The sequence below is a fragment of the Podarcis bocagei genome, assembly GCF_964188305.1.
Source record: "Podarcis bocagei genome assembly, chromosome: 6".
NCBI lineage: Eukaryota > Metazoa > Chordata > Lepidosauria > Squamata > Lacertidae > Podarcis > Podarcis bocagei.
Genome location: NC_138130.1, coordinates 23,031,912 through 23,041,237, shown reverse-complemented (window position 1 = coordinate 23,041,237; position 9,326 = coordinate 23,031,912). Strand labels below are relative to the sequence as shown.

The following is a 9,326-nucleotide window of genomic DNA, read 5'->3' as shown; positions in this document are numbered from 1 at the left end:
ATAATATAATATAATATAATATAATATAATATAATATAATATAATATAATATAATATAATATAATATAATATAATATAATATGCTAATGCAGGTGCAGCATTTCTTATATTATATAAATATTGTGCTATATATTATTATTCACATGCTGTCAAGTACAGGAGTTCCCCTCTACCTTCCAGTGGCTCACCAATAAGAATTAACGAGCATTTCGTAGATTTACAGTCCTTTTATTACAGCATTCTCTTACAAGCACGAACAGGCAACCTTCCGCAAGGACATCAGTTGCCTACTCTGAGTCTACCACATTTCCGCAGCAAGAAGGGTGCCAGTGGAAAGTCCCGTCCCCCCCGCATTTCCATTGTTCTCTGATGCACTTGGACCTCTGAGTTCGGGGGGCGGGAGGGGGTTCCCTCCCGCTCTCGATTGATATATCACTCAGCTGCTCCCTCCCTTCTGGTTGCTTAGCTACTATCTTAGAGCTGGGTAGCTCCTCTCTCAGCTGTGCAGCTTCTGTGTCTGCCTGTCACCCTGCTTCTGGAAACGTTGGAAACAGGGAGGGTGAATATTCCCCCTCCTCTTCTGTTAGGAACTGATCTTCCTGCGATTGCATTCCCCAAGCTTCCAATCCAGACCAGCTCCTGACACATAATCACCAATCTGTTGATGTCAAGGAGGGGCAGTGGAATAGTTATAAAAGGACAATTCCTGGATGCCAAGATCCAAGTTTGGGGCAAGTAGTCAGTAGTGAGAGAACCGCAGCTGCACTGCAGCTGGCTGTTCATTCCACCATTGTCAAGAAATTTACAGATGATCATACTCTTGCCCAGAGTATAGGACAGTGGAGTCATTCATGTTTTTGTGGCAGAGAGCCTGGAGCAAAGAGCACAGCACTCTCCTGGGTACAGTTACACAAATCACATCTACATTTCAAAGGCTTGTCTTTGGAGTCACCATGCCAAATGCTAACACAAAACAAGACTATCAAAAACATGGTTTTCATATTACACTTCAGTGCTCCTCAAGGGCTCAAGCCGAGAAACCTCTTCTATACATAACGGAAAAGGATATTTAACTTATTGGGGCTGAATGATTGTTTGTGACAAGCTCCTAGAAAAAGCAGAGACAGTGAAGTGCCATCTATTTTATGCTTGCTAGGAGTGCCCAAGATGCACAGTTTTGCATCCTATAGTGAGATGAGTGAGGGGCAGGAGTTGGTGCATGCAAAACAGAATCAAGATGTGGGAAGTTTACACTGCATCTTTCTACCAGGTGTGCAGCATCAGAGGTCTACCAGAGGTCAGCATCATGAGCTTGGGTCCATGGCAAAACAGGGGTGAGTTTTGCTTATTCTCTTTCTCCTGGTAACACTGCAAAATGAGAAATATGCATTATAATTCTTTTTTTAATATAATTATTGCTGATTTTAACATATAAATTATAAAATGTACCACACAACTTTATCACTTATACAATCTTTTTAGACTTCCATCAGCACCTCTGAAAATTCACCGTTGTAATCACTTCTTCTGCATTTCTCAGTTTTATGTTACCTTTAAATCTCTTAACAAATCAACCTCCCCTTTATCCATTTTTGTAATAATTCCAATAATACTCCTCACAAAACTTCTTGCAAACCTACAAACGTCGTCTGCTCTTCACAAATACTTTTCAAATAGTCCGTAAATTTACTCCAGTCTTCCGTGAATTTCTGGTCCCACCGGTTTCGAATCCTTCCTGTTAATTTATCTAATTCTGCATAGTCCATTAACTTCATCCTCCATTCTTTGATCGTCAGTAATTCTTCTTGCTTCCATTTTTGGGCCAATAATATTCTTGCTGCTGTTGTTGCATATAAAAAAAGCTTACATTCCTTTCTGAGAAATATGCATTATAATTCAATGGTCTGAATAATTCCCCAGGACATAAAAAAAAAGTTCACGGAATAATATGAGTGCCACAAGACTTTTTGTTGTATATTCTGCACAGCTACTCCTCTCCAAATTGCTACAATGATATCATGGTATCATGCACATAAAAGCACTTATTTCAGTGAGGTTGCACTGCTTCTAATTATTTCTTTAGTCATGTTAAAATATATTAATTAACAGCTGCCCTCTATAGCTACGGTGCTTTATATAGTACAAAAGAACAGGTCCCTGCCCCCAAGGGATATTATTAGATTAAAATATTCATATGATTCTTATTAAAATGCATACCTTCCAACAATACAGAGATGAAAACGGTGACATTCTTAAAACAAGGTCCATCCACAATAGACGGATGAAGCAGGTTGTATAAGTAAATCGACCATTTCCTTTTCTTAAACTTAAGGAAAATGCAGTAGAACCTTTAATCCCATAAATGACTTAGAGATAATGTATACTTATGCAGATTTATAAAATAGCTACAGATTTATATAATAGGTGGTTATTGGGGTGGGCAGGTAAAGGACAAGCAGTCCACTGGTGTTCCAAAGTAGCCTCACCACATGACCCATGCAAAATGATAGTGCCTTAGAGATCATTCATATGCATATAGATGAGGAGTGAGGAAACTGCAGCTCTCAAGATGTTGCTAAACTATAGTTCCCACTATGCCTGGCCATTTGCCATTCTGACTGGGACTGATGGGAATTAGATTCCAGCAACATGTGGAAGGCTACAAACTCTTCACCCTGAGAGATGCATCTGCCTCACATTCAGGGGATTTAGATACTGGCTGGTGTGGGTAGAACCTGGATTTTAAAAAGACATATTTCTTGCTATACAATATATGCACTGGTCTTTCGTCATGCTGTGATGACAGTCTAAGCCACTAGAGGGCACAAGAGGCACAGTGACTGAGCCAAGATGTGGAAGTCAGCCCTGGCAGGAATCCACATCAGAGCCTGAATGGGTCACCTTGGGAGGAGCAGGATGGGAAGGGAAAGTGCTGCCATGAACTGCTTACAGTGGGCTCCCCTCCCTCCCTCCCTTTCTATCCAAATTTTTGCTCTGCCAGCAAGAACATATTTGGAACGGGACATACTCATCCTTCCACTGCAATGAAGTGGAATTGCATCCATCTGAATGCAATTCAGATGGATGCAATTTCATCCATCTGAATGAAGGTTCCTCCTTTGTTGCTCTCCCTACTCAAGGAGGTGTCCCGTGGCACACTTGCAAGTCACAAAACTGCAGCGCTGTCTATGCAGCTTGTTTCCTCATACATCAAATTAGTACAGGGTGTTGTAAGGCCTGAGTTGCTTGCAGGTCTTCTGACTCCGAAATCATTGAAGTTTCATTACTAAAACTGGATTTTGTTGGAGGATATTACTTTGTCTTTTATTTGCTAGATAAGGGGATGTTGATGATTGGTTCAGTATGCTCCTCCCTCCTCAGCCCCCCCCAAAAAAAATTTTTGCCATGAATTTTAAAAAATTCAGATGAATGAGACCTCGTGCTCCTACAATAAAAATAAATAAATAAACAGCAGCCAATTTGTTTTTGTTTTTTGAACAGTGCCCCCATGCTTGCCACCTGAAACAGCTACTTCAGTCTCTCTCATAGTAGGACTGGCCCTGCCTTTATTCAATGTCTTGCTAAAACACTACATCCACATTATGATGTAGGGCAGGCCAGGCTGCTTAAGTCATTTCCTTTGATGCCACCAAAACTCACTACCACCCTGATTCCAGATTTTAATGATTCTCTGTGAGTTTTCTTTTTATCTCTACCTCAGACCTTAATCCACCATCTGTTCTTGTACGACACATCCAGAAAAACATGGATCAGAGCGGCATAAACAAAAGGCACAGAAAATATGCCTCTCCTGGGCAGAAAGAAATAATCTGCATAGAAACCGTGCTTCACTTTTTTTAGTAAAATGGTGCAGAGAAGTTGTTTCGGCGCTTGAGTTCTGTGATGTGTTCTAATGGGAAAATCAATCATACGCATCTCACATATTTTAAGAAATGCCAAGAACTGTGAAAGGAGCCGTACGCTTTGTTCTGTGAAAATTTAATAACTTGAGCAGCACTAACAACCTCTTTATGTAGATCACCAGATAAATATGAGCCATAGAAGATCAAGATGGTATGCATTGCCGCCTGTTAATCATTCTTCCCTAGCAATACTGCATTGATATTAAAGGAGACAAAAAGATTAAAAGACTCAAACAGGTGTCTGAGGCTGAGACAAACTCTTCAGCGTTGCAATCAAATTACTAAGGAAGCAAACTACAATTATTTGTTTGTGGCAAACGGGGATCTCTATAGCACAATGAGTTCTGCATCCCTTGAATTAAGTTGCATTGCATTTCTTCCAGAATCTCAGGAGACCAGTTCTAGATCAGCAGGAGCTGATGCGTTGAAAATATTGTAGAGGACTCCGGGATTTACCATCTCACAAGCTATTAAGGTCATCCTTTTCTGCTGCTAACTTGTAGCCCAAATGGATAGAGGCCAAAAGGAGAGGAAAGATGAAACGTTCAAGACAGCCAAGCTCAGACTCTAGTCTTCAGTTTGCCAGGTAAGTTGCTGTACAATCAAATAGACTGGAAGCATATCCAAGTCAGGCAGCTGACGTATCCAGCTCCAAAGATTTAGCAAGTGAGGCCATCATCAGGTCACTGCAGCCCCAAAACCAGCCCCAAGAGATTATACACTAGTATCACAACACACAACAAGGGGTTGGAAATGCTGATTCGGAGGCTGCATGGGCACAGCACTCTCTGTAGGTCCCCTTAACCTGAAAAAGGCAGGGCATAAAAACTTAGAATTATCTTTCTCAGATACCAATCTCCTTGTGCATAAGGCTGCATACATGTAGCACTAGTATAACAGGTTACTTTTTGGGGGGTGGCAAGAGATCACATGAATTCACATGAGAACGGCTGGACAAAAGCCACACACGGAGTCCATGAAAACTGGGTCCAAATCTATTAATATTTATTGACTGAGCAAAGTCAATACATAATACAAAGTAAATATTATTGCTTTCACATCCTGTTTGCAAGTTTCCTGATAACGCTGTATAATTGCTGTAATTCTTGGAAATATTGTGATGCAACTTGGTACACATTTGCAGGGCACAATTCTGTGCGACACCCAACATCCTGTATTTCAGCAAACCCGATTTTAATGGACCACAAAATGCTAATAAAAGGAGAACAATTTTAAAATGGCAGCAGAACATGCAGAATGCACAAAAGTTCACCCACCCCCCATGCACAAAATAAAAAAACAGCAAAAAATAGAATCTGTCTGGACAGTGTATTTGCGTGCACCCAGCATTAACTAAATGGAATATTGTCAAAGAGGTAGACAGGAAGATCAAACTGGCCTCCGTTTACTACCCTCCCTCTGTTTCTTTCCTTATGATTATTGGAAGAAGGTTGTATAGTACTTGACTACTTCATGCCTATTTAATTTCCCAGGGTGGGGTTGGGGGATCATGCTAACATGATGTCTCTGTTTTGACTTGCTTACTGGTCTGAAAACAATGTGCGAAGTGCCCTACTGGCCTCAATATGTGTCATGCCCCCAAATATTGTTTATCCTTTGCTGCCTGAAATAATTACATCCTTTCTATATGAGAATAGATTAGTGAAGATACTAGGCTACAGTGTCAGGAGCATAATTGGTAGGTCTCTGATACAGCCTTATTTTGACCCACAAAGCCCTGCCAAGACATCAGTTGGGTAACCAAAGAAATAACAACCAAAAACCTACCCCAACAACCCTCCCACATGCTAAATTTCCTTAGTGGATCCTCTGTTTAAATTAATCTCATTAATAGAATGGTAAGGTTCGCATCTTTGCCTGTATTAGTGAACCTCGTCTTTTGAGTTCTGGAATGAAGTGGTGTATGTTTATTTATTGTTTGTTGCTGTTTAATGTGTAGCCTTTAAAATTGCTGAAAATTGAGATTATTTTTTTAAAAAGATTTTTATTAAATATTTTTAAAAGCTTCCTAATGAGGAGAATGGGGCATATGTATGTGTATGTAAATCTAAGGGTGAGGAAGAAATTTGATTCAGTTTAAAGGCGGACTTACCCAACTTTCACTTTTCGAAAAGAAAACACAGCCATTCTTCAAAATTTCAAACCTCTCCAAATTTAGAAATTCATTTTGCCAGCCAAACGATATTTGCAAACATGCATATGCATGGGGAAAGCATGCATTAAAATGCATATATCCACAATATATGCATATATATTGTGTTCTACTGAGTGAAATTGCTTTGCAAAAATGTGTATAATAGGTAAATTTGCATACAGAAATGTGTATATCAGGAGAAATTCATGCTAAAATTATGGTGAATTTTCATGAGGACTTTTTAAAGAAAATAAAATACAAGCTGATGCGGAAATATGAAGAACTCACCTCACTCTGCCAAATGATAAGTTCAGCCCTGGATGGAATAGCTGCTGCTAGGTGAGAGGTGATGAAAATGAACAGCCAAAGGCAGCTAGGTTCTCAGCAGAGTTTCTTCTGTTTGAATATAATCAGCAGGTTTCTAGTCCTTAAGGCTGCCAGGATAAATACGAGAGTCAGAATGCAATGCCACAAGGCAAAGGGGCACGTGGGTTCTAGCACATAAGGGGTGTGGTTTCTGTGTCCTAGTTCCTTCTCCTGCCCCCATCTGAAGTAGAATAATTTAAGCAAAGTAGGTTTGATTTGCATAATTTATGATCTTGCATAATTCAGTGCAGAATCGAAGTTTTTCACTTGCAATACACAGAATCCTGATGATCAACCACAGTCTCAATGTGAGTTCCCATTAGGAAATGGCAACTCATTGAGGTTTCTCATCAAGTTGATGGTGTGAGTTTGCCTTATGGAAATCAGTCGCCAGAATCTGACCCACTCTACCCAGTAAAAGATGGCATCTGTGTGTCATGAGAATCAATGCTTCTTTTCTACAAAGGCTTTTGTGGTCTGGTCCTGTTTCCAGCACATTAGAAGATGAATATGATTATACTGGCAGGAAATCAATAACGACTGAGAGAAAATAAATCCTAAGTACTGCCAACTAACCCAGTGGAAGGCATTTATCTAGCAGGCACTTCCAAAGCAAGTGGTTTTAATGCCCGAATTTGATCACAAGGAAGCAATCCGAGTGATAGTTGCAACGGGATGCATAGGTGTTGCTGCCAGCCCTCAGTGCGTAGGATAATGGGGAGGAAACGATCCCTCTTGCTACATTGCACATCAAAAGGTGAACACAAAGCGTTTGCGGTACTAAAAACGTAATGGAGGAAAACTAAAGCAATTTTCCTCTCCCCGTTGTCTCTGCCAATGAAATGGTTGCTCATTACAGCAGCACACAAAGATTAGACCATTTTAAGCCATTTTAAATTTAGATCAACTTTTGGTGAGTGCAGCCAAGACTCATAGCAGGGTGTCCCTTGCTGCTCTGCAAAGCATCTGGCCTGAGTGCTTCTTCCAACCAACCGGCAGCCGTTTAGAGAGGGGCTTTGTGTGTGGCGGCATTGTTTTCCCGAGACATTTGCTCCATGTCCAAAAGTATGTTTCCACAGTCATTTCTGGTTTCAGCCGGGTATAGATTTGCCAGGTGTCTACTGGAGGGGAACAAGACCAGGAGTGATAGCCGCTGCTTGGAGACACCGAGTAGCAGAACTCGTACTTACTAGCCCCTCTGCCTGAGCTCTTTTGGAAACCACCAGGATGTCCCTATTTTCATTGGAGAACTGCTGGAGGGTAAAGACCCCCAAACCATCTGAAGGCCATAGGGAAGGTTTTTGTTTAGCGTTTTATTATGTTTTTATATATGTTGGAAGCCACCCAGAGTGACTGGGGCAACCTATTCAGATGGGTAGGGTATAAACAGTATATTATTATTATTATTATTATTATTATTATTATTATTATTACTACTACTACTACTACTACTACTACTACTGCTACTGTATTATTAAATAGGGCATCCGTATTTTCATTGGAGAAATGTTGGAGGATATGTAATGACTCAGGATGTCACAACCATTCACTATTGAATGGTACATGACAAGAAGAATGGCTACTTGTGTTTTGAATAAAGTGCACGGTGTTGCTTCTTAAGAACGTTTTTGTTGTGGAGGCGTTTACGTGCGTCTCAGCCAAGTCTGTCATAGTGATATATCTCAGAGGACACTTTCATATCTGCATTCCCTGTATGGGTCTGGGACGCACATTCCCATATTTCACTTCGCTGTATGTCACTTTGTTAAGTGAGGAAGCGGACAACCTATTGGTTTTCTTTCATTCTCTGATGCCCGGTGGCACATGCACACAACATATGTATTATTGTATCCTTTTGGCAGTCTCATCACAAGCATCTGCTGTGCAAGGCCAGAGACAGCGCATACCTGGGCCTCAATGTGATAACAGCATCAGATCGCTCTTGTCTTCACCTTCTGGAAAAGTTCAGCTCTCTACAACAGCTTGAGGTCCAGACATGAGGCCGAGCAGGAGAAGGTAAAGGGCACAGCAAATCTAGTCAATGTAGCAAAAGTAAAATGAAAAATTGTGTTGGCCTGACCTCCTCCAAACCTCCGTCCATTTTTCTGGAAAGCTTCCAAGACTGCAAAACAGTTACAGGACATATGAGCCCAGCGAAGTATGTGACATGAGTTGTAAAAGCGATATTAAGCTCTTTTTGATGGGTAATTTAGCAGAGGAAAGGGAGAAACAATGGAAAAGGAGATAGAACACATTTCTAGGACTGCAATTCACAATACAGTGGTACCTTGGGTTAAGTACTTAATTCATTCAGGAGGTCCGTTCTTAACCTGAAACTGTTCTTAACCTGAAGCACACTTTAGCTAATGGGGCTTCCTGCTGCCGCCGCGCCGCCGGAGCACGATTTCTGTTCTCATCCTGAAGCAAAGTTCTTAACCTGAGGTACTATTTCTGGGTTAGCGGAGTCTGTAACCTGAAGCGTATGTAACCTGAAGTGTATGTAACCCGAGGTACCACTGTACAGCAAAGAAAGGACAGAAACAAATTGAGAGAGCTGCAGAAATAAGAGGGGAAGAAGAATCCCAATGCAGTTCAGTATTTCATAAAAGCCACTAGTCTACTGGCAATCAGAAATATAAACCTACCATAGACACAATGTAGAGAGGTTTGTTTTTTTCACCTAAGGGCCACATTCCCTCATGGGAAACCTTCAAGGAGCCACATGCCAGTTACAGGTGGAATCAGGGCTGTGGTGGCGCCTGCACATTGGGACTGGAAGGGCAGAAAGCAGGAGGTCCAATGGCTGGTGGAGCCAGAGCCAATGACAGGGGGAGGCCATTCATTCTAGTTTTGCCCCTATCTTCCTCCCTGCTGTGTTCTAC

The 9,326-nt window shown here is 41.1% G+C and overlaps 2 long non-coding RNA genes across 2 annotated transcripts; one reads left to right on the top strand and one right to left on the bottom strand.

Annotated features, from left to right (window-relative positions):
• The first annotated feature begins 1,272 nt into the window (after nucleotides 1–1,272).
• Nucleotides 1,273–8,438, top strand: LOC308589482. Its single transcript, XR_014009309.1, has 3 exons — nucleotides 1,273–1,334; nucleotides 4,307–4,509; nucleotides 8,307–8,438. It is a non-coding gene; the product is annotated as an uncharacterized lncRNA (long non-coding RNA).
• Nucleotides 1,286–8,454, bottom strand: LOC308589506. Its single transcript, XR_014009333.1, has 3 exons — nucleotides 8,352–8,454; nucleotides 6,367–6,512; nucleotides 1,286–1,368 (listed from the first exon to the last, which is right to left on the bottom strand). It is a non-coding gene; the product is annotated as an uncharacterized lncRNA (long non-coding RNA).
• Between the last annotated feature and the right edge of the window lie 872 nt (nucleotides 8,455–9,326).